Source organism: Bombyx mandarina, chromosome 05, assembly GCF_030267445.1.
Source record: "Bombyx mandarina strain Sakado chromosome 05, ASM3026744v2".
NCBI lineage: Eukaryota > Metazoa > Arthropoda > Insecta > Lepidoptera > Bombycidae > Bombyx > Bombyx mandarina.
Window position 1 is genome coordinate 10,558,456 of NC_143212.1, and position 27,427 is coordinate 10,585,882.

The following is a 27,427-nucleotide window of genomic DNA, read 5'->3' on the forward strand; positions in this document are numbered from 1 at the left end:
TCTTAAACATACTAGGAGGATCAAAAAGTAGTGAGAAGGAGATAGAATATAATGACAATTGATTTTCTTCTTAGTCGAATACTTCATTGCTGAAGGTCGTGTCCTTGAAAGCCCTTCGTGGCTCTTTGTACCCTCAGCTTCCATTTGCTTCGGTTTTCGGCTTCTCTCAGGGCGTTGACAATTGATAACTTAATAATTTATACATAGTCTCATACATAGTCATAAATAGTTGGGAACAGATAAAAATCGCTAGGCGCCAGATCTGGTGAATAAGGGGGGTGGTCAACCAATTCGAAGCCAGCTTGCTGAATGGCAGCCATTACACAACTGCCGACCTGTGCGTGGGTGCATTGTCGTAATGAAACAGCACGTCCCTTCGAAGTTTCCCTCTCCTTTTCTCTTTGATGGCATTCCTCAACTTGGAAATGAAAGCTGCATAATATTGGCCTGTAATATTTGTTCCACGTTCCAATCAATCAACAATATCCCTTCTGAGCCCCAAAATATTGAGGCCATAACCTTGTCAGCCGATGCCAAGACAAGAAACTTCTTCGGGGTCGGTGATGATGGCCGTTTCCATTGCGAAGGCTACTGTTTTGTCTCGGGATCAAAATGGACCCATGCTTCGTCCATTGTTATGAAACGAGACAAAAAGTTTTCCGAATCTTCTTGAAACTTGTCCAACAATATCTTCGAAATGTCTGACTACATTCAGAAAAAAACAAAAGAGAATCGAAGATTTGCTTTCTTTATTAATATTACAAATATGTATCTGAGCTATGCCTGCCAGTATTTTTTTTCTTACCAAGCAGTGTATCTTCCTCACTACTTTTTGATACAACTTTGTGTAGCTCACTGTTTCCTACCGGTTTTCCTTTGAAGTTCTTCTAGGAACTTATCGAAGTGATGATTCCACTCTACCATCGTACAATCGAAGAAAAATGTATCCATTCTACTTTATTTATACCAGGCTTAAAATTTATATGCGGGCCTAGTTACTCCAGATGATCGGCGATTACGAACGCTTTCCGGTGGTGGTATTGCTGCAGTTCCACCGATAGGTAATTACTAACCTCATTGTTTTTGCCAAGAAACAGTAATACTTCCCGGTCTTAAAATTAAGACAGTCGCTTTACAATAAGATTAAGAGTCTAATTTCATGTCTCATGGCAAGAGGCGATCACGTTAATGTCTATGGGTTCCGGAAACCACTTTAAACCAGGTAGACCATGAGGCTGTGCAACGATTTACGCCATAAAAATAAAATATTCTAAATTTCATAAAACTTCGCTTTTCTGTCTCAGCAGCAAACAATGCAATTTTAAAAATATGAATGAAAATTTTTGCATATTACATAGATTTCGGACCAGAAAAAAAAAAACAATTTTTTTTTTTAGCAGTACCTATGCACATGCGCCGGAACAGCTATCATCGAACTGATGATTGTACTATATAAGATGATGATAGTAATGCGAACTATGGTCGAATTTTATGCATGATAACTCGAACGCGTTCGGTATTGAATCCCGTTGCCGAACATTGCCGAACGCCGGACGCCGGCTGCCGAATAGTGCCGAATGAATGCAACTAACTAGTTGTAAACGAACGATCGTTGCGGTGTCACGTCTCTGTTTCATGTGCTCTCGCGAAACTAAGTTATTCTCTTCGTCACACACTTGTGACTGTAAGTGGAGTGAAACTTAATATAGTTTAATAAAAAATACACATTTACATCACGTGGTGCTTCACAATAATAGTATTCCGTGAATTTCTCAGCAGAATACCCCTAGACGTTTCGCAGACCATCAATTCTGTTTTTGTTACCATAGTTTACGTTGTGCCGGTGTACTAATTGTTTGTCGGAGGTAAGCATTTTCGTCAATAAGTCAATATACTTACGTCCATTTAATTGTCATATTTATTTTATTGTAATTGTAATCTGTATTCCTTCTATAACTATACTGTAACTGTTGTAACTATACTGAGACCTTAGAACTTATATCTCAAGGTGGGTGGCGCATTTACGTTGAAGATGTCTATGGGCGCCAGTAACAACTTAAGACCAGGTGGACTGTGAGCTCGCCCACCCATCTAAGTAATAAATAAAATTGAAAATCTTTTGTTTAACCCTACCAGTACTAAGCGTGTCTTTCATGAAAGAGGTTGTTCTTGTCGACTGCCGAGGCTAATGTTAGCAAGTCCTCGCGTGGTTGGAATAGCCTCTTTGGCAACTGACGATTAAGTGGAGGAAAAAAAAAGAGGCAGTACCTACATTCGCGATAAGACAATGTAGCAATTTACAGAATGCTTAAAAACCGTCAGTTACGTGAAGTGTTGTAAGATGCATTCACCGTTGTCTCTTAGCAATGTTTGCTTTTTTTTAATGTCATGGGCTTTGAGACTTTAATCTTTAAGGCTTCAAGCTCATGAATCTAAGGCTGTTTACTTGGAAATCTGCCACCGTAAAACAATTCATTCTTCGATGATCATGAAAAGAACTTCGTCGCGATAAAGAACACCGTCAGACAACAAACACACCCTTTGATTATTTTCTAAGCAATAAAAATTTCCTTTGCCACGCTCAAGTCTATTGGGTCGGGCCGTTCGCTGACTAAAACCAGTTTTTGACCAGATGATAGTGTGTCATTGTTTTATTCCTTGAGGTATCTCTGTGTTCGGGTGTCGGTATTCTTCAATATTTCCTACCGAACGCTTTCCCATTATTAATATTGACTCTTAGACGTGTATAGCCCGAAAACAAAATAGCTATAATCATTATTCCACGATGAAATGTTTATGCATGGATTTAGTTAAAGGGGCTTAAATACCGATTCGTTAACCCCATTTCGATAGATTTCATATAACATAATCAATGAAGATTTCGGTTATGGGAACATAATAAACTATTTGTGACTTCAAAGAAAATGGAAACAAAATAGACCTTAAATAGCAATAAATCTGAAGATGAAAAAAGCTTTACTTTAGACAATGAGTGATTTGTACGCTAATTAAATTTCAAACCTAGGGTAAGAGAATAGAGTCGAAATACCTTTAAGACGGAATCTGCAGAGACCAAAGCCACTCCTGGGTTGTTGGATCAACGACGATTAATTACCGCTGTCAAAACGATTGGCCCTCGCAAAACGAATTAAAACTCTGTCTCAGCGCCCGTGATTGGAGTCATGAAGACAAAATCCCGGCCCTTATTCCCTGGAATTTACCGCAACATTACTAAAAGGGGCTTACGTAATGACAGTCAACGAGTTTAATTAAAATCTATATTTAAACAGTTGGAACATTGTTTTCTTCTTATGTTTACACTCTTTCCTTTTTTTGGTACGAATAGAACAAATTTTTAACGGGTAAAAAAATCTACTCAGATTTTATATAGTACATAAAAAGATCGAAACAGAATTTTATTAAGTAATATTGTAATAATTGGGACAATCAGCAACTATTATGTTAAACACTTCCCAAATCATTGTGTGAATTTGGTATATTTGATTGCACATTCATTAAATATTCAATTACTTACATCATTCAATATAATAATATATAAATGAACAAACGGGTGGAAAGTATTCATTTAAGTAATTTAACATGAACTAATAACACTTAAATCAACAATGGTATCATACAGAATGAGAATAACTGTAAAATATGGATAATAAAAAGAATGAAATATAAATATTAAAGTAGTCTAGATAGTTTATCAAAAACATAAATCTGGAGCATTATTTAACCGATGTTTTTTTGTTCCATCGTATTTTATGCGCTGCCACAGCATTAATTCGATTGTGATGAAACTTTGTCAATGTATTCCTTGCGCTTCCATGAAGGTTGTATGCCAAGTATAATAATTAATCAACGTAGTATTGTAGCGAACGTGGTATGTTCATGTGATGCATAGAGAGAAGATGCATGTGACTAGGAGATGTATGGAAATGGTAGTGCAAGGTAGAGAGGGAAGAGGTCAACCGAAGAAGACATGGATGGAGTGTGTGGATGACGATATGAGAGAGAGAGCAGTTAGTGTTGAGATGACAGCTGATAGAAGAGAATGGAAGAGAAAAATTTGCTGTGCCGACCCCACCTGGTGGGGTAAGGTGGAGAAAAAGAAGAAGTATTGTAGCGATCGTATAGTTCCAACAAAAGGGTACTTTTCATACATTTAGCTAATTAGGCTAGATTGTTAGAGAAAAAGAATAAAATTATTGAAAACGCTCATCAGTCTTGATGCGAGTGCAAATAATCAATTTAAACATACGTCCAACGTTTGTGAATTATGTTGAAAAATTCCGCTCTATAGACATATTAGGTTAAATTAATAATTGCGCGTTAAAAGGTGTAAGTATTAATTAGTACGGCACACTATGTCCCACGTTGCTGACATAAGTACCACCCTTCAGCCAATATCGACTTCTAATATATTTGTTACTAGCTGACCCGGCAGACTTCGTAGTGCCTCAATCGATAAATAAAATACCTAAACTTTTGTATAAAATAAACAAACAAAAGGAATCCGCCCGACAGGGGACACATTAAAGGAAAAATCAAAATTGTTATTTTTATTTAATTCCGAGTATTTTCATATTTATCAACCTTTTAAACCTTCTCTGGACTTCCACAAATAATTCAAGACCAAAATTAGCCAAATCGGTTCAGCCGTTCTCGAGTTTTAACGAGACTAATGAACAGCAATTCATTTTTATATATATAGATTTCCACATCATATATCATACAACTGGATGATTTATGTTGCAGCGAATTTTTATTTATCAGAACGTGAACTTAAAAATTACCATGAAATAAGGGGTCGAAGTCCCTGTCGTATGCTGAAACCACGGAGTTTCTCGCCGGATCTTCTCAGTGAGTCGCGTTTCCGACCCGGTGGTACATTCTGCGAAGCACAGCTCTTGCTAGGGTTTGTGTTAGCAGCAACGTCAGGCTTTTAGCCCCGTGAGCTCACCTACTCGCCCGGTGAGGCTGTTACGGTCTCTCAAGACAATCAGCTTAGGAAAAAAAGAGGCTGAAACCGCAGTATCACTCTTCAAAATTAAAACCATCACTGCTTCGTTGGAGCACGCCTGATGGTGGTCACTACACCTGCGGACTTACAGTACACTCTACTACCAGGATTAGTGAAACAAACACCACTTTAGATTTAGGTACTTATTATTTAGTTATCCGTTTCAAATATGTGTACGTTGCAACGATATTGCCATATTTATCAGTATCTTTGTGTTTATGAATACATACATACATACATACATCTTTACAGTGTGCAATGATCTGGCTGTACCCCTGGCATTGCTAACGTACGTGTAATGGCAGTAATCGACATTTTCGGGTTTATCACTTTTTTGTAGAAACGGAATCCGAAAAGGCTAATAATAATCTATGTATACAAAAAATGATTTCATTGTTGGCACAAAAGTAGATTATTTATTTAAAAAGAAACGCAGTAGTTGCTTGTAAATATTACTTTTGCTAACCAGATATACACCTTAAAGCATGCGCTAGAAGAATATGCCGCTCTTGCTAGGGATAGTGGTAGCAAATTCTCTCAGGTTGAGCCCTTGGACTAAATTATCCATTCGGGTGTAGCTGGAATAGCCTTTTAGGCTACTAGGGAATAGGCAGGGAAAACAAAGCGCCTGACTAATAATGTTAAAAACTGCTTTGAAAGGTTGAAAAAACCATGTGCTAGTACACCCATATAGCACGATTCAATAAAAAAGGTACTGTATTTAAGGAGTTCGTGAGCGATATCGCTACCCGTTATAATGCTTACATAAGAACGATACTAAAAATCAATAATGATCATTAGTTGTTCACATTGTAAACAATTGGTGTCCACACGTAAACAAGCCGTCGCTGTTAGATACTTACAATAAAGAACAGTGATTTAATTTAAAACAAATTTAAATATATATGTAAATAGGTGTTTAAAGTATTTTCTTCTGTTTTTGGCGAGTCGTAGACATAATTAGAAGCACTTTACGGCTTAATCTGGCGTTTATAGTTGTCATTAAATTATTCCGTAAGTCGTCTGTGATCCCAGCGACCCGTCTTGGTGCCAGACGCCGTGAAAACCTCCAAAGCAGGCCATCGCCTAGAGAGAGAGAGAGAGAGAGAATACACTTTATTGCACACCAAAACACAATTTACATTCAAAAAAACAATCAAAAAACAGATAAATTTGTACAATAGGCGGTCTTATCGCTAAAAGCGATCTCTTCCAGACAACCGTATAATTTATAGAAATTCTGGAAAATATAAAAAAATATAGCAGGTATGTTGCGGTGTACTATAGATAATACGTTATAGAAAATATATACATACAATAAACAAAATATATACCGTTTACATATAATATGAAATATATACTAATTATTATATACCAATATACATACTTACATACAATACATACTTACATACAATACATACTAATATACTTACATACACATAATACATCAACAGTATGGAAATAATAAATGATGATGCAAACAAACAGCACTAAGAAGATAAGTAGTGTTCCTTCACCATTCTTTTAAAACAGTTTAAAGTTTGAGCACTTCTCACTGCATCCGGCAGAGCATTCCACAATCGAACCGCCTGGACGGTGAATGAATGATCAAAGAATGATGATGAATGCGCCGGCATTTTCAGTCTCAGGCTATCCGATGATCTCAGGGAAAAATTATGCGTATCACGTAGGAACTCGAAACGTTCTTTGAGATATATGGGGGCATGGGGGTTAAAGAGAGTACAGTATAGTAATGAAAGGACATGAGTATTGCGGCGAAGGCGAATTGGTAACCACTTGAGTTTAGTGCGAAATTCAGATACATGATCATATTTCCGTAAACCAAATTTATATTTATTATTATATACCAATATACATACTTACATACAATACCAATCTTATGCAGAAATTTTGTAGCCGCTCAAGTTTATCAAGTTGTGTTTCAGTTAAATCAGTATAGCTGGCATCGGCGTAGTCAAGAATTGGAAGAAGGAGAGATTGTGCAAGCGCAGTTTTAGTGGCAGTTGGAAGAAAATTTCGTAACCGTCTCAAAGATCCAGCTGTTGCAAACACCTTCCGGCTAACCTCTTTTATCTGAGCGTTCCATGAAAGGTTTTTATCAATTAAGATTCCTAAATTTTTCACAGTATCGCTGATAGGAATTGGTACGCCATCAAATAAAATAGCCGGAAGCTGCGACCATTTCACTTTCGAGCACAATCTTGAACTGCCGACAACAATGACCTGTGTCTTCGACGGGTTCACCCTCAATCCATGCGAATTACTCCAACGGGATAATATTGATAAGTCATTATTCAGCGTCTTCATCGCGTTGGTCAGTTCTGACAAAGAAGTTTGTGTATAGATCTGTAGATCATCTGCATACAGGTGGTAGGAAGAAGTAAGTTGTATAGAAATAGAATTTATAAAAATTGAAAAAAGTAAAGGGGATAAAACGCCACCCTGCGGTACACCTACGTGCGTTTCACACCATGAAGAATAGGCATTCTCACAGTGAATACGCTGTCGGCGACCAGACAGGTAACTTCGAAACCAATCAACCACGGTCGGAGATATGTTAATGGAGCTAAGGATGGCTAGAAGTATGTCGAAATCAACGGTGCCAAATGCATTACTGAAATCCAGCAATGCCAACACCGTCAGTTTCCCACTCTCCATGCCAAGTCTGATGGCATCCGTAATATTCACCAGGGCTGTGACTGTGCTATGACCAGGACGAAAGCCGGATTGGTAAGGGTTTAAAAGCTGATTCCTTGTAAGAAACTCATTGAGCTGGTTGTGAATCAAGCGTTCTAAAACCTTTGAAAGGAACGGTAAAATGGAAATTGGACGGTATTCTGAAAAGGATATAGGATTCGACTTTTTTGGCAGTGGTGTAATTTGTGCTTCTTTCCAAGCCTTTGGAAAGATGCCGCTAGATAATGAGTGATTGAGGATATGACAGATAACGGGAAGGATTTGGTCCAGGATAGGAAGGATCATATTACGGGCGACACAGTCACTTCCAACTGCATTGGAAGTTATAGATAATATGCTCCGCTTAACATCACAAGCCGTTAGGTGATTAAAAACAAATGGAGAGCAATTTGGGACTGGAAGAGATGAAATATGATTTAATGTTTTTGATTTAGTTTAGACTAGTTCCTTTGGAACCATTGCGAAGGAGTTCACGTGAAAGACCATACAAAGATATGACTGTTTCCAGTCGCGAGAAAGAAAACCATTAGTGGACTCGTGTTCTAAGAGATAAGGCGCAGGATTTACTCACGTTTAAACCATTTCATTTTTGTAGAATGATAATGTAACACAATTGACTTGCATTGAGAACCAACGACAATGAACGACAGTATCAGGAAAACCACTTCGATAAGGCTATGCGTCGTGAAAATCGCCTTATCGTTGCCGCCGTTGACTACTCCCAGACACCTGCTGACGCAGGAGCCAATTACCTTCGACTCCATTAGATCGATTAACCTTAGCACTAGACGCCTTCAACTCTAACACTATATAGTAGCAATTCTAGGAACTCTGGTAACCGTACTCATCGTACTCACCGGATCTTCTCAATGGGTCGCGTTTCCGATCCGGTGGTAGATTCTGCGAAGCACCGCTCTTGCTAGGACTTGAGGTTTGAGCCCTGTGAACTCACCTACATGTTAGGGTGAAACTGAAGTAGCCTCTCAAGGTTATCAGCATAGGTAGGAAAAAAAACGTGCATCCTAACTCACGCGTCAGTCCACTGAGTTTCTCGCTGGATCTTCTCAGCAGGTCGAGATTACGATCCGGTAGTAGATTCATTCGCGAAGGAATTGCTTTTTAGTTGTTAGGTTTCCTTTGGAGGCGCTCGGGTAGCTATTAGCAAATCCCACCCCTCCTGGCTGAGCCCGTACTCTCCACACGTGTCCTTGTGAAACTGGAAATATCTTCGGGACACCAGTAACACTTCCTTCATAAAAAATAAATAATAAAAAGTAAAAAGGTCATAACTGCAAACAATAAAAAAGTCCTTACCACAAGCTAATAAGGTTGTCATGAGCGCCCCCGGACGATGTTGCATTTATCACTACAAAATAAATTAACTTATTATCATCGACTTCAAACATGTTTACGTCTTAGAAGTGTTATCAATATCCTGTGACAAGGAGACGAGATGTAATATTTATAACATAATTATTTAACCTATCTTCAGGAGCAGGAAGATAACAAAAGAAATGTACTGTATGGTCCCGGCCAAGAGTTCCCATTTAGAAATATAGAAACACTAATAAAACATCTGATTTATTATTTTAAAGATAATGATTTGAACAATTAAATGTCAATAAACGTTGCGAGACTGACTTCAGTTTGTAAAGATTGTTTGAATTATAAACTTTGTATTCGACATGATTCATTTTGTAGATAATTGTTGTTTCGGATTTAGTGATTAAATTAAGAGTGGTCATGGAGGATGTAATAACGCGATAAATGAGCTTATACGATATGTGAAATGTTTTTTTTTCTTTAAATCGGAATTGTAGTTTGAATACTTATAACAAGATAAGTTTGATTATCTTATTAAACATTCGTACGACAAAAAAAAACAACAGGTTTTCAGGCATCAAAGAAAAGAAATTTTGAGTTTGTTTTCTCAAATGTAATCAATAACGAACCATGAAACAAACGCCGCAAATGGAACATTCCTTGTGTATCCAGATGCTTCTTTAGAACAGATAACATTGTACAAAGAGCTTTCACTCGTTTGGCCTGTTTGATTATTAACAATAATAAACCTATATGAATTTTAGCTCTAATTTCTTCGAAGCGATATGAAATGTGAGTGAAGCCAAAGAAAGAGGGCTAGTTTTTCATGTTGATGTATGTTGATTTTTTAACATAGTACAAGTTAACAGCTACTTTCTTTGGCCATAATAAAAAAGCAACTAAGCGGTTTTTTTTTAACCTCCAACAGTTGAATTCATGCTATTAGAGTTTATGGACGACGCGGCAATGGAACAGGCTGCACGATTCTTAAATATGCCAAATTAAAGAAAGAACTTTATAAACTCCTAGAATAGTTTTTCATTCCATTTCCTAAGTAAAGATTCTTTTTTATTACTTTTTCCACGTTTCAACAATTTTTTCGTGTCAAAACTAGATCGCTTTTCAAGTCCGTTATAACATCTGCAGGTTCCGTTATTTAAATAAGGGTGATTTTTATCATCAAATTTGAATGGCTAACATGTCATACAATGGCCAACCGTAAAGACTATTTGTATTAATGTGCACGAATTTTGTAACCGACTTCAAGAGAAGGTTCTCGATTTAGAACGTGTATTTTTGAAATAATTTTACGACGTTTCGAATGTTTAAGAATACGAATATCCTCAGCCTTTATTAAAATAATGACAGACTTTAAGGCCCAAATTGCGTTTGTGGTTACTGGAATCCACGTCAATGGGCCAATCCTGGAAACATAAATTCGTAGTATCTATTGTAATGGCGGCTGTCTAACGTTTCAAATCGAAACACATTAATCGTTAACGCAAGATATTTTTTGCATATGAATAGTGCAATGTCAACATCAAGAACTGATGAATTTCATTATTTAACTTCAGTACTCTAGCAGGTACTGATTTTGAAACGTAAATACCAATGTCTTCCATAATTATGTTTTTTTTTAAATAAATATAATAGATACAAACACATATGCGATGTACAGACATGTGCATTCGCGGCAAACTGCTAGGAACGAAGTTTTTGATTAAAAATATATTTAATAAACATAGTTTATTATAATATTTAAGAGAAAATTGTAATTTAACACAAACTATATAGCATATAATAGAAAGAAACAGAGTGAGAGAGTGGGAGAGAGAGAGAGGAACAAAGTCGCATGGACGGGGTAGAACGTTTTTCTGTTACGTCATGATTTCTATCGGTCAACGTCAAACGCAAGCCACGTTATAGAGCACTGTTCAAAAAAAATTGATTTCCCGCGAACCATCATACGTGCCGATTTAAAAGGTGGGACAGTGATCATACTTTTAAATTATGAATTCGAAAGTCTCAGACTAAATGGTGGCACTAACTAAAACCCAGGAGAGCCGAGAACTCGTCAGCTTGTTTACAATAAATTTTATATTAATCATAAATTAGCTATTCGAACGTAATAAATACAATATAATAATTTAGGTCTCCTCATAACTCGCAATCGCTCGATGAATAGTTGGTTATTATTTCTGTACTAGTTGTGCTGTGCTGCCTTCCCCGAGGCAACGTACTGCAATCCGGTCAGCAAACGACCTGGGGCCGGCGAAATTAGCGCATTATTTATAACGTCCAGCCCCTTGCCCTCAGGTGAGCTATGGATGTGCCAATTGCTTCGTTTCCGTTTTAAACGGTTCCCGGATATTTTCAACGTAGGGAACGTTGGAAATATTGATTTTTGACCAGTCAATAAACGGATTGATTTGGAATGATTGGGATGTAGATAGGGATGTTATTGAGTTTTTTTTATGACATTCATGAATTAACAAATAGTGCTAAGCATTAACATCAAATCACAAACAGAATTAAGCATTTAACTTCAAACGGACTATTAGATCACATGTACAATAAAATACATATAATTGTGATGTTTTCGACAATGAAAAAAAATTAAAATGGTCAGAATACAGCAAAAACAATGGATCCGAGTTCCTAAAGTTTTTAAATAAATTAATCGAAATGCTTTACTCTCAACGGCCCTAATATAGGACTTTTTCCTGTGCTTTGTGTACCAGAAGCTTACATAATATCCGAAAATATCACACCCAAACCTCGAATACTAAATAAACTTAACAGAGCTAGTGGATTACCACACTTCGGCTGGGAATCGAACCCGGTCAAACTGCTCTAGACTGATCAGGCTTGATTGATTTGAAGTTGTGATGTGCCAGTAGCCATGGCTACTGACAAGAAATAGAACCACCCAAATTTATTTGCAGTATCATGTAACCAAAATATTATTTTGAATAGACTGATTGAGTGTGATGAGATTGTGTATCAGAATAATGATCAGATGATCTTTCCTCATACTCATAACACCTTGATAAGTCGACATACGTCTCTGGCACTAAGCCCGACTCGACTGCCCTTATACCCCTATGCTGGCCGCTTATTTTTTGGGATGGAGGGTTTCCTGTTGGCCTAGATCACTTTGGGGCCTCCCCAAGACTGGAGGGCTCCGCTAGCTCAAAAGGGAATTCATTGGAAAGCTGCTTCGCGAATTTGTGCTTTATTGTTATTAATAAAAATACGTTAGGAATGAAAACATTGAATTTTAGTTGTGTATGAATACCCAATGTTGTTGGATAGTAAAATACGAGTATACCACACTTTTCGAAGAAACAATTGGAATCATTTAACAAAGTTCTGAAATATCGGCCTATTAAATGCTTTGTGATTGAGGGAGGCTTGCTCTGTACCTACCTTTTCAATAAAGCGAATTCAAAATATAGTAGAAGTCTTATAAAAACACCTACACTGAATAACATCTATGAGTATATTAAAAATCCAAATCGACAACCGCTGAATGAAAATAAATTTTCTGATTTATTCTGATTAAATAAACCTTTCAAATCGATCTCGATGCAATTGAAAACAAGAGCATTCATTCGTGATTATTTAGAAACTGAAAAATGTCTAGTCTATATTAAGATTGATTTAATTTATCCAGTCAACGGACCAGAACGTTTCACTTTAATCAAATCCGTGAGAAACTTAGTGATGCGTAAATAAAAGTTACTTATATTTGGAAACATTTCCTTCTTTGTACAAAAAGTCTGTTTTAAAAGTTCAAAATAATAAACATAACTTTACAATGAATATGTATTGTCTGTATTTGAAACAAAAACATAATATATATTTTCTGATTCAACATTTTCAACATGTACTGTATATTAATTATTAGTAATATCTATATTTCCACGTTTCGCGATGACTTAGACAGCATTAAGTAATAAAAACCAGTGAAAATGTTAATAAATACACTCATATAGTAAACACAGCGCCGTAAATATAGATAGTACCAGAATTAGTGAGTGTCTTCAGCATGTCTCGCGCATTGCAGACCAAATCCTACATCAATGATATTGAAGTCACAATTGGAAATTTATTAGGATATAATTTGTCAACAACAAATTCTTAATATCCATTTTCAACCAAGTCATTCTATTCAAATTGCAATCGCAAACCAAATTGTTTTTAAGGAAAACAATTTACACGCACGCATCCTCGTTAGTTCAGGATAATCGATTTCAAATCAGATGGATCGAATGACATGTTTATTATTCTGGTCCAGTAATAGAGGACCGGAATTCTACTGTGTTACGGGTTGCAACACTCAAGAACACTGAATGTAAAGCGTGGCAAAATGTCTTCGCCCACTTTAGGACGCCCATACGTCTCTGCATTCGAAGTATAAATACAAATTATGCCCTTGTAATATAAACGACGTATCCTGTGTTACACATACGAACGGGTATAATATTTCTATCCTCCGAGGTGGTCTTACGTCAAAACGTCAACAAAGTATGTTGTAATTATTTGTCAGGATACTACTATAAAACAATGGCAAGATTAATTGATTCAAAAAATGTTGATAGTAAAGTTGCTTTTCCATCGTCACGTTGTCAATGTGAACGCGTCGTCTCGAGGAGCACTGAACTTTGTCGAGCAAGGTACTGAGTTTCTTAACAACACCTGAAGTTCACTCACATAGCCATTAGTTCCGACAATTTGAGGCGTCAAGGTAGATATCACGTGCTTACTACATATTATTCTCGAAACTACTTAATTCCATAAATCATGAGAACCTTCTTGATTACCTTTTTTTTAAGTTGCGTTAGAAAAACTGATGGCATTACTGTACCTACTGTACCTAAGCTTTGTCCGTGTTATTACAATGAAATGAACGAAATAACGTTTTAAAATGTAAATATCAATGATAAGTTGGTCTATTTATGATGCACCCATATATAGCTATATTAAATATTCTACATATTTCTGCATTCTGATATATACTGCAACAAAAAAATTGTTGCAGAATATATCCCGATGTAGTACAAGCTTAAACTCGGATATATGTACATGATATCAACTTTTCAAATTGAGCATTTTATATAAAGTGACTGGTTTTACTTATAGGTGTATACTTATAGGTGTCGCAACTATGATCAAGATAAGATATAATTAAACATTCGATCTAAAAAATTTAATTGCGATACATAATATAAAAAAAAACTATCTCCACGTTGTTGTAAAAAATAGCTCCGATCATAAGTCTTGATTTCAAAAAATTGTGTATAATACAAATCGTTTCAAAAGTTACAGCAAGTCATCGGAGCAATAACGCGAAAAATTGTTTCGTGATTGAATTTTCGGTCCGATAAAATCGTTAGGTCTTCACTCTCTTAGAGCAAAGATACAAAACCAGCATGTAAATATATTCAACACTAGATTGGCGAGGCGCAATGAAACAATAGCTGTAAATGTAAATTATATTTGCCTTCATCAAAATTCAATCCGCAACGTTAACAAAAGCACAATAAAAACGATGAGATGTAGGCACCATATCTTTGCTGACGTATAAGTTTATTTATAGAGTCCCAATCCAATAGACTTTTACGGAGAAAAGGCGACTATTTTGAGTATTCCCGAGATGGCTGTCGCCTACCCCAAGTCGGAACGTCGCTTCACTAAAAGCATATTCAAAATAATTAACAAATTAGTTCCACAGTGCCTTAATTATGCACGTTTTCTTCGGCAATTACGCACCTTAACAGGCATCTATAAAACATCTATTAGAAGCAGTAGAAAAACGTTATAGGCCATTATGGATTTTACGATTTACAAATAATTATACAAATAAAAATAACTATTACCTACTAGATGAATCACAATAAAAAAATTTGGTAGTGTTTCACAAATGTTTGAAGTGTATAATTTTTGTTAAAACGAATAAAATTGTTTCCGACCTTTCGAATTCTTCACAGATTTCGATTACACGGTCGAAGGGTACGAAGGTTAATGAACAAGTGATTAAACTGTAAAAATTGATAACTCACGTAAATCTAATAAATAACTTCATAAGATAAATCATTCTCAGTTTAACTAATCTGTCTATCTTTAAGTCTAATCTGCAAACACATAGTCATTGAAAAAAAGGGTGTGTGTATTTATGTACGCGCGTAAGAAGTTATATTTTATTTTTATTAAATTTTTATTTTTTTATTTAAATTTTAATCAATTTGAAAAAAAATCGATTAAACAACATCCTCAAACACGCATATTGGACATCCCTTTTCTTGACATCGTATAAATTCGATAATTCTCGGTACGGTTCGGAAAGTTCACCTGCGGCTATATTCAGACTCGCCAAGTTACGTCGGTCGTATTGTAATGAGCGGTTTAGTGGGCAACTTCATTCTGTTAATTTTGTGTCACGGTGCGCACGCATCGTAAAATTTTACATCATATCATAAATTTTTCATAACGCGCCTAAAGAACTTCAAAAATAATTAAATTAAATATCGTATTTAATTAATAAGGCAAAACATATAGCTGGATACTTATCCAAGTCTGTATTCGAGTATTTCATTCAAAATGAAAATATTTGAGCAAAAATGACAACAAAAAACCGAACGTAGCAAACACGTAAAACCCATACAGAGCAAAAAAATAAATAAAGCTGAAGAGACGAGAAGTCCGCTGGCTGAAAATGATTAACCGCCCTGTGTTCCGTATAATTGCTTGGCTTCTCACAACAAATAGTCGTCATTAAATCCCGAGACCCGAGCACTATTATACAGGTGCTAGCTAAAACGACGCCTTTTCAAGGGTTTTGTCCTACCACTTGCACGTATGTTAAGGGTTTTCTCCGCTAATTACCACTTAGGGACAGCCGGCTTCAAGTTTACCAACGCTAACTAAAGCGAAGTGTTTGTTATACAATAGATTTAGTAATGCATAACAGAACGGGACAACGAATATTAATATTCAATTAATATATACGAAGACAATAATAATACGAAGACAATAACATTCTTTAGACCATATATAAAACCTTGCTGCTTGCATTACTGATTATAATGACATGTTAACAACCTTGAGGTGTCAAGGACTGGTCGAGTATGTCTCTTAACCATAGCGATCCCCGATCGAAACGAGTTCTTGCTCATTATCGGTAATATTCCAACTTTTTGCTGATGTTATTTCGTATAATTTTAGTACCGAATAAGGTCGCATTTTTCCGTTTACGTTTTCGATTACAGCATCCACATTCTTTAATTATTTTGTTTAACATTATTGTTTTATTTTAAATCTATTGATTTGTTTTATTAGACTTTAAAATGTTTCTTTAAAAGAAATCAGATTAAATAACTAAATATTTGGGGAATATATTTGGGCAATATTTCATACCAAGCGATTTAACTACGGTCAGGGTCGCTTCGAGTCATGGTAACGTTTTATGTCTTTTAATCACGTAATATCTGTTCAATTTACGAAAATCTCAATGGTTCAAGGCAAACGAACCCATTTAAACTACGCAAAATATCCAGTTTCACAAACATAAATGAATAATAGAAAACAACTTAAAAACATTAAAATTTAACTCTTCTTATTGATTATTAGCTGAACTTCATACCCAAAAAAACGAAAAAGGTTAACCTTTGAGGTCGAATGTTTCATAAAGGAAACATGTACCAAACACATAGGTTTATGTACTACTATTACGATGAAGGACAACAATAGACGTATAAAAATAGCAGAATACGGTGTGCCCATACATAGAAGAAAAGTAATAAAAATAGAAAAGGATTAACTAAAGATTAGAACATAAACTATAAATTTTTGTAATTATTTTCTATATGTATGTCTCTTTGTTTAGTCGCGGATTTCTCCGGAACTACTAACGGCCGTTTTCAATAACCTATCTATCCCTAGTTTCGGTTACTAAAGATAGACAAATCTATATTTTTGTCCTTACTTACGTTCCAATAACCTATCGACGGGCAGCAGTTCCTATCGGATTTATCTATCCATCGTCGGGAGGACGGATAACCTGCTAAAGATAGAACGCTCATACAAATCGTGCTTACTTCCGTTTCAATATGAGTTTTAAGTAACTCTCCGGTAGGCGGCGCTATCTCTAGTATGGGCATTCGCTTATCTGTCAAAATCGGCCGGTTACATGTTTATCTTTCGAAAGTAAATCGCTATAATTTAATAATTGTTTCTCTTCATATTGGCATATTGTAGCAGTGATGATAGTGATATGGAATTATTTCAAATGATAATGGATTGTGATGCAGATAGTGATAGTGAGGCCGATATCATATGGTTAGGAAAATAAAGATCGTCTGAATTACATGGCGAAGATCAATAATTACGAATTTGACTATAGATTTCTGAGCAAAGGTGTTGTGAATGAATTGATTAATTTAATGAGACCATATTTGAGTGTAACGTCAAAAAGGTAAGATAAATTTTAACCATAAAAGTACTCGTTATTACAACTTATATTTGTTTATAGCAATAGCAAAATTATACCTAATTTTTGTTGTGTTACAAAATCACACTCAACAGGAATTCTATAATACTGCTGGATTCCCATGGTGCCCTAAATGACATTCATATACTAATACAATAACCTGGTAGGCTATTTACCTTCATTCTTATTACACACTAATACCTCTACATTTTATATTTGTGTTACAGATTCAAATATAGGAGAGGAATTTAGAAATAGAAAAAGAGTATTTTGAATGTGTAATTTGTGTGCAATGCATCATTGATGTTTCAAAATGTTGTTGCTTGATGGCCTGGGTCTACTCATGATACAACTATAATTAACCATTCCGATTGAAAAGGTATTTCTTATTTATATTACCTTATTTATATTATTATTATTATATATTATTATTATATTTTTATTTATTTATATTATATATTTAGGTGTTTATATGAATTTAATATGACACTATTATAATAAATTATCTACATATCAAGAGAACATTGATAACAAGGTGGACTTGGAAATTGCTATTTGCTTGCCGATAGAGGCTATCCCCACAACCCTATCTTTTAACGTGATTAATTAACCCACATACTCAATCGGAATGATTTAAAATGAATCACATATTAAAACAAGAAATACTATAGAGAGGTAATCTTTTTTTTTAGTTAAGAGCTTGTTATACTGTATTGTAAAATAATTTAAGCGAATAATGTATAATTTTCAGATGCATTGGTGTTTGTAAAAGAAGACTCCCTGTATATCATTGAAAAGTAGATTAAAACTAGAAAATATGCAAGCTGTTATTATAGCTGCCATGCTGCATAATATCGTCAGAAGTATGAATTTAGAAGAATTAGAATCAGAAATTTCAGTCGCAGATACATTACAGGAAAATAATATAATTGTTCATAACAATTTTTCAAAACTTACATCTGAAATACAACTATGTACTTATAAATAATTGCTTCCAAAGATAATTTATAAAATAAACTCCAAAGATAATTTGACTATTTTTTATTTTCCAAAATGATAATTACATGGTAGTTAGTACATGCAAGATATTTAATTTAGAATTTGTACATATACTTAAAAAACTATCTAACATAAAATTATTATTGCCTACTTAATTTATGAAATTTAATATTCCTTTTAAGTAATTTCTAATTTTTTATATTATCTAAATCTAACTTAACTTTTGCTACCCTTTTCTTTATTTTCCAAGTCAAGTCTCTTTTTTGCTATTAGATATTCTGCTAATGCATTGTCCCTATGCTAGCCTTGCATTTCTTTTCTTCCACCTTGTTTCCGCTTGGCTGTAAAAGTGTTAAAAATATTATATGTGACCTACAACAATGTGCATGCTTTATCCAAAATTTCATCTGCAATCCTTACCACCTCCAGCCTGTAACAAAGAGCATAATTATTTCAAATACTACGGCAACCTGAAGAAAAAATCATGTTTATCAATGTGTTATTAGAGACAAACAATCAACTAATTATACTAACCTTACTAAGGTTGTTTCTTATGTTGCCGTAGCGTTCTTTAAGTTTTCCCATTTTAGTCGAAGCTGCGATGGAGTTCGTGGGAAACGACGAATCGACGAATTAAAATCATTTACAAGGGTTTGCCAAGCCTGCTCCTTCAATTTATTGTTTGTGGCATTTGTTGCCTTATTATTGAAATGTTTTTTCGCCGCCACAAGTTCTGCTAGAGTCATCGTCTCATCTTTTGTCATGGGTGCTGCCTTTCTTGACTGAAAAAGATATATTTTCTAAACTTGAACTCAAAGTTTTCAAAGTAAAATTATTATTATCAATGTAGTTCATAGATACTTACAGAATTCATTTTATTTCACTGTAGCTCTTTAATTACACACTTAGAATTATAAACGAAAGTTTTAAAGCGTTTTGGAGGTAAGTCATCATCTAATATAGTAGGTAAACAATAGAAAAACAAACAAAAGAAACTGATCACTGCTTATTGGCAAACGGACTGTCAAAACGTTTCGTTTCATAATTTCGACTAGGATAAAAATAGCAATACGTCCAATTTAAAAAAATCTACATATGTTTTTATTACTTTTTGTTATAAACAAATGTGTTTATGATAGTCTACAATATGCTGGTTAAATTATAGTTATAATTTAGAATAAAATAAAATAAGTCTTGATCCTGATGTTGTTTCGTATTTGTAGTAGAACGAAACGTATCAAGAGGCTCGGATAAATCGGAGGGAAGAAGCTATCTACTGTTGGTTAAAGAGAGATAGCACTTATCCGTGATTGTGAAACGCAAACTAAGGATAGATACGCTCTTGCTGATATTCGGAGATAGCTATCTATCCGAAAACTCAGATACGTTATTGAAAACGGCCGTTAACTGATTTTCATAGTAGACAGAGATTGATGAGATTTCAAGTGAAATACAGGATTTATTTCATTAAAATCTGATTTTGCAACAAAGTTATCGTCTTTTAAAGATCTTTGGAAATTGTCTTTTTGTTGGATGTCAAAAGCTACATAGCAAATAATATTATTAATACGAAAGTGTTTCTTTGTCTGTTACATTTAATTCAACGGCTGACTGCGGATCTACGATTAAAAAAAAAGTAAAAAATGTAGTCCACAAAACTACTTACTCATGTATTAAATTCAAATTAACGCTATGTATGAATTTGCTAATTCAATGGTAGTGTTCAACCCCGTGCGCTAGACTGCGTAGACTGGACATTTATGGGATATTTACGGACTTGTGATGCGTGACCGCGTATGTCCATCTAATCCAGACAAAAAATTAATCCGGTATACTGAAATGTTTGAACAATAAATATTATTCGGATCTTGCGAACAAACAATTTCGACCAATAAAGCGCGGCTAATCCGCATTTTCAATTGAAGTACCGCATTAAATAAATGACATTAGTGTTTAGTTCTAAAGATTCATGATGTCGAACATTTGACATGTTTATGGAGTTTTTCACCTTGGTTACACCTAAGTGTGGATTTTTTACATCGTTCTCGTCATCACATCCGCATTTCGAACAGGTATGCAAACGTGTCTTCTTCGATCTGTGTCTTCGACGCATAGTTTGTTCATTACCGATGCGGTATATTATTATCCTCATTTTGTTTCAGCGATATTAAGCTGCGCTTATAAAGTTTAAACGCTAGAATAAGCACGATCGATATGGAGGTAATCGGATTTACTGACCGTACCCCTGACAAACCAGGAAGTGACCCCACTGAACGGAAGAGCGAACTCAATACACCTTTATTTTTACACTTCACTTGCGTTCTATATTTCAAAAATAGTTCGTTATATTAAAAGCCGTGCCAAAGACGTTTCTACTAAAAAAACACAATATGTTGGCCCCGAAAATAACTACAACAGTAAAAGCCCGTAAAAATACTAACTAACGCAGTATTCCATAAAAAACCGGTCCTAAAACGGTTCACTTATATTTCTAAAACAACAAAATTTGTTTTATGGTCAGTTAGAACAATTTTACAGTGATGAAATAGTTGACTTCCCACATTGTGCTCCCACGAAACTGGGCACGTAGTGCTAACAAAGCCCATATTCTGATGAGTTCGTGAAACAGCAAACAGTGTCGCCTTACCCGGAGACCAGTGTTTGCACTAGTCCGCAAATACTTTAATGTTTTAACGGACATATTTTAAATGCATTGCATTAATATGTGTTATGAAAAACTTATAATTTATCATAATATTATGTGAGACTAAACCCGATAAAATTATTAATCAAGTTATGGTGGTTGTCGGAAATGGTTATAAATTAATCATATCACCACAAACCGATTTTGATATTAACCTAATATTTTTTTATTACTCTAATCATCCTTCTCGAGTCGTTCCCTCAACAATCAAGATCGTGGCTTCGACGGAAACGCTGCAGCAACACCTCCACTTGCTGCGATCTTCGGTCTCATTGTTCATTCAGTCCATTTCTAATGCTGACTGAAAACTCATTTCTGAGAACATACCGTAGATGCCAATCAAGTAGAAATGGTCAAGAGACATAGCTCCGCCGTCGTTTTCGTCACGTTGAAAGCTAAGCACTTGATTGGGAGATGAACATTCTCATTAACAACAATAAGCGGGTCGGGTTCTCTCAAGGAGGGAGTAAAAAATTCGATCTGTCAATGCACGTCTTTAAATTGATCGAGGTATATGTGTGTGAGGTATATGAGGATTCCTGAAGGACGGTTGAAGATGAAAAACTAGCGGAACCCGTCTCTGGCTTGTCGGGTCCCGTCTTGCAAATGCTCAGGTTCTAGTCTTCTATTATAGTATTTATATATTGTAGATGATTTTCTCTTCCTAGTCCTGTCTTAGATTACGAGTATACACGACCGCAAGACAAAATTTTCGCTAGAACAATTTCCCGTGGTGAAGCTCACAGAATACTATCGCAGAGAGTACAGTGAACGTTGCGACCAATACAGTGTTAATTTTTACTAGAAAATCGTTTTTATTTGATGATTTCTCACATTAAGATGACACTTTAATACATTCTTCGACAAAAATTCACCTGATATTACAATTTTATTTTCGAATCAAATTCGTTCACGTGCGAGAAATCCCGTCTGACAGAGCACCTCCTTAAACCTCGTCACTCGTCGACATACAACAACACAACATCGTATTGATTCCCTCGAGCATTACCCTTCTCCGAAATCCATTGCGTTTTTAGTTCGGTATTGATGTAAAACGTGCCAGGAAAAGCGATGATCTATAGCATGGTAAACGATGCAATCGCGAAGATACTTAGACGCGATGTCAGCTCGGGCCGCGCCGAGTCGGCGGTGTCGACAAAATAACTTTAGTTCCGTGGAGTATTCCCGTCGATGTGAACGCTTCATCTCTCTCGTTTACTTATTAAAGTGATTTTCTAGTGAACTACCAAATATTCATGTTTTGTGTATAAAAAGTAAAGTGCCGAAAAATTGTTGTTTAATATTATTAAATTACACTTCAAGTAAAATCTGACGAGCGGGTAGGTACTATTAAAATTTGTTTTCTTGTATAGAAACAAAAAAAAATCCAAAACACTAAATTGTTCCTTTACTACTAAGCTCTTTTTAGCATAATGAAACTAAAAATTAGCTGAAGTTAAGGAAATCAAGTTTCCTCTTTAATTAAAAATTAATTTTCTTGTGCTATTAACTATCAGGTTGATAAACGAGACCTTGTAAGATAGAATTTCATAAATATGTATGAACCCATAACTTAACCAGACTATTTCATAATAAAATCAGTGCACAGATAGAGGAAGTCAACCGTAAGTAAATTCGAAGCATTTCATTACAAAGTGTGATAATTAATGGAGTAGATTGTAATAAAACCACTCGGTGATGTTTTCTTTGAAGAAAGGCGTCATTGAGAAAAAGGCAAACTCTGATATTACTGAATAAACTAAAGCCAATATTAGGTGGTGGGGTTATGAGGAGCCCGCATGGGTCGGTATCACGAACCAGCCTATATCTACCGGAATCTATTATATGTACAATACGATTATGTAATTTACATTGCTTTATGTTCTGATAGCTATTTAACTCCCGGTGGGCACTGCCTATGTGTAGCTCTGCATATCACTGTTTATCCTAATAGTAGGTTATATTTAGTATGATGCGTTATGACATTTCTATGCATTAAGGAAAAGCTATGCTGTAAGCTGTAAATACGTGAAGCAAAAACTTTGTACCCCTTTTTACGAAAATTGTGCAGACGGAGGAGTATGAAATTTCACACACTTACATGTAGAAAATACAGGGAAGGAGTGCAGAATGCTAATATTTTTTATATACACACATATCACTCTTTGTTTACTATCAAACTTTTGTTATTGCTTAGTCTGTGGTCAAATTGAGAATAGGTAGGTTAATATTGTATATCTATAATATTACATATTTGCCTATAATGTAGTCTGGGCGAAATCTGTGATTATAAAAGTTTAATAGTCTTTGACAATAATAATAATAATAAGCCATTTATTTCATGCAAATAATAGGTTACATACACGTGTCAAGTACGAAGAAGAAAAAAAAAGGAAAGAAGAAGAAATAATAGTGATGCTGTTAACACTTATGTCTTTGACAATAGAACCATAATAATGTTTAAACTATAAGTATTTCAATCAATTATATACGAATTTCGACTACTGCGGGACCACTAGTAATAAGGAATTGTTATATAGCATCAGGGCCTTAAAACTGCGACACTTTAAGACAAATATTTTTTTGCATGGAAACTAGCGACATCTTGTAGCGGATGCCCCTTAACTTATATATTGTTAAAGTTATGGCATTTAATTATTGTATAACTGAACACAGAAAATGAAAAAAATAAAAAATCATACAAGTCTTAGTTTGCGGTTTCTGAAAATATACATTAAAAATCCTTAATTAAAAATAAAATACAGGATAGGTAATATATTACTGCTATCTACATGAGCAATGAGAAACTAATTGAAGCGAAGCCATCTAGTGGCCGACGCCCGTAAACATTTTTGTTGAGTGCTTGAGTTGCTTATCTATAACTAATTTATGTGTATTATCTATGAATTTCATTAACTATGCAGTAAGCCCTTTTCACGTTACATCTAACCGATTCGAGTATGGCAACCTGTTTGCTACTAACGTCATTAAGATTATAAGCAAGATGCCTCCGAATACAAACTATTTTACTGCCTCGGAACAAGGTTACGATGCATCGTCACACATTCCGATGACTCATTACATAGACAACCGTAACTCAAAATATTGAGATGCATCCATCTATGCGCACGACCTCATTTAATAAACCTTTTTCTGGATTAAAGTTATTACCAAATTATACTTGAACAGTTCATCTCTAAAATACTTTTTTTTTTCAATATAAGATAATGTTTTATGCCAATTAAAAAAGAATACGTATTTTAATTTTTTATTGAATTTGAAATAAATTGTAACACTATATTTAATTCTTAAATTATAATCGGAACTTTCATAAATAGCAACATTGAAAATAGTGTCAAATTATGTCGATATAATTCCTAAAAGGACGTACGTATGACGACCTTTTATTTTTTTTCCTTCAACCTCGACATGTTATATTAAATATTAATTAACCTTTCAAATAATCTTAATGTAACATGTTCGTTCAATTATCATCATTCTCGCATTAAATCACCATTTTGTTTGGACCACTTTAAGCAGTCATTGATTACGACATTTAAGAATTCGATGACAAATTTTGTAGGTACTTGATGGATGTGTCATTTTATAGGAATCCACATACATTGGTTTCCTAACTTAACAATGTCAACATTTTCCGGTAAAAAATCATTCAAACTGTAAATCTTACGTTATCATGCCAAATAAAATACTTTGCCCTTTGAAATTATAATAATAAAAAAAAAATTAGAGTCTCATTTGTATTTGGCCTTCATTTCATCCACTATTATGAAACTTCGGTAAGGAACTCTGGAATTCAAATCTTCATTCATAAAGCCGACAGTAACTTGTTTCAAATCTGACAAACACTTGATACCGCCCCTAAGATATACGCAGTAGATAATTGCAATTAAAGCAATGAACAATATTATAATTAAGAATAAGGTCATTATGTCTAAATATGGAGTGGGAATCTTTTTCTTCTTGAGCTTATCCCACACTATGTGAGGATAGCGCAGCATGTCCTCTTATTATGCCGCATAGGGATTTGGCAAGAGTTTCAAGAGCAGCCACCTGTCGGACGTCAACCCTCCTCGGTTCGTTTCCAATAGTATATCCATTGCAATGTGCCACAGGGAGAAAAAAATATGTTTCTTCTTTTGGTGTTTCTTTTACTTCATCGATTTTTGTTTCTGTAAATTGAACAATATTGTTATAAACATTTATTTATATACGTACTAAAATTTAGATGTTCTGAAAAAGATAAAAATCTCACTTTTAATTTGTAACGGAATTTAGAACGTTTATGTTTAAATAATACAGTGCTTGCGCACAGTTAGGTAGTAGCAACAAATTACCCTACTCGCGAAACGGTTTCAAGATACGTGCGTACCTCTTATCGAGGACACATACATATTTCCCTAGTTTGTTTACATTTGAAAACTTAGAGAACACTCGTTTTCTTACTATATAACCGATAAACGATTCAAATATCCTCTCTATGAATTCTAATGTTGTATGTTTATAAGCGTGACCGTCTCACGTCGTTTTTGATTTAGATTTTACGATTTATTGTATGAGCGAAGCGTCGTAATTTGTCGTGGAGAGTTTTGTGTCAGCACCGTCGTATTGACTTGCAAATGACAAAATATTACGATGTTGAAATTTTTTCTTAAATAAAATCGATATCGACACTTTCCTTGAACTATTATGCTTGAAAAGAGATTCATTATTCACACGTCCTTAATAGTTATTCTCTTCTACCAGCCTTCCTACATAGCTCTCTCCTTGTTTCCCTAATTCCATTTTGAGTATCGGTGCTGGATTTATTGTTGGCCTTGTAAACTTTGCATTCCAAATAATTTGAATTTTCTCCGGTAGAATTTACGTTATGGCTACTACGGATTACATAACAGTATCCCTAACGTAATTACAAAATAAACATTGTTTTAATTACTTGCACCTTTGCAAGCTTTGTAAACGTGACTTCTAACCCATTATACACGCATATATTTCGTGTAGAAAACAAATGTTTTATTTTTTCGAAAATGAAAAAAGTGATCAGTTTTAATATTCATAACACAGCAATAGTAATAAGCGAACAATAGTTTGAATTGAGAACTGAACGTTCCACAAATGCAACAATGAAAGTTAATAATCATAATAAACAAAAAGATTGCAAGTGGAATTCACGTTGCTTCAATCGAATCAACAAACGAAAATACACAATGCAATCTAGATAAAGCATGCGATAGGAAAATAGTAATGGAAATTGGATTACCCACATTCCTGTATATGTATGAAGACTACTTGAACCGAATTAGATGTGTCATTTACGTTCCTTTCACTGTCGCTGATAGCGTATCTAATCGGGGTAGCGAGAAAAAGAATATATTTTATCGTTGTATTATGAATTTGTACTCACGTTTTATAAACTTATCAACAATTCACTCATAATGCGACTAGTAACTCATTTTTCCTACTACGGTAGGAGGTTAACGTTTTCGGGTAAGTATATGCTTGGATTTATGTAAAAAAAATATTCATTGGATTCTATTTTGTAATTTATTTATAATATAATAACTAAAAATGGAGAAAATTGTTAGTGAATCATCTCTGCATAATCATTAAAAATAAATAAGCACCGCTATTTTGAAAATAATAGATCCATAATCCTTCGCACAGCTAGCGTGCGCGGCAAATTGTAATTACAAAAATAAAACGATTTTAATGTCAACATGTTTTAAATGCAATACGTCTGTAAAAATAATTGACAAACGTTTTCTAATCTAGGCCAAGAACATATGTTTTTTTTATTTCACAACAAAAATATTATCCAAAAGAACATTGAATCGCGTCCGTCAGTGTTTCGATATGAACAATTAATAACTGCTCGATTTACAATTTTTTTGTAGAATTTTTATTAATATTAGTCTGATATTGTTTGTATACTAAAGTTATGCCAAGCTTTTTTGTACTTATGTTAAGTAATCTTCTATCTTCTATATATATATAAAAATGAATTGCTGTTCGTTGGTCTCGCTAAAACTCGAGAACGGCTGGACCGATTTGACTAATTTTGGTCTTGAATTATTTGTGGAAGTCCAGAGAAGGTTTAAAAGGTAAATAAATATGAAAATGCTCGGAATTAAATAAAACTAACAAT

General features: G+C 34.7%; 1 protein-coding gene and 1 long non-coding RNA gene across 5 annotated transcripts in view; one reads left to right on the forward strand and one right to left on the reverse strand.

Annotated features, from left to right (window-relative positions):
* The first annotated feature begins 1,593 nt into the window (after positions 1 to 1,593).
* LOC114251602 (uncharacterized) overlaps positions 1,594 to 27,427 on the forward strand; it is a 61,842-nt gene continuing 36,008 nt past the window's right edge. For 2 of the 4 annotated variants that reach the window (XM_089727701.1, XM_028185927.2), the window contains exon 1: positions 1,594 to 1,865. The gene's annotated coding sequence lies outside the window, so the exon portion shown is untranslated. Of the gene's footprint in view, positions 1,866 to 11,277; positions 11,387 to 22,469; positions 22,605 to 27,427 lie in introns of those variants that run through there. The other 2 variants (XM_089727702.1, XM_028185928.2) reach the window with 2 other exon arrangements.
* On the reverse strand, positions 18,588 to 19,930 carry LOC149502976 (uncharacterized). Its single transcript, XR_016323151.1, has 3 exons — positions 19,426 to 19,930; positions 19,095 to 19,342; positions 18,588 to 18,990 (listed from the first exon to the last, which is right to left on the reverse strand). It is a non-coding gene; the product is annotated as an uncharacterized LOC149502976 (long non-coding RNA).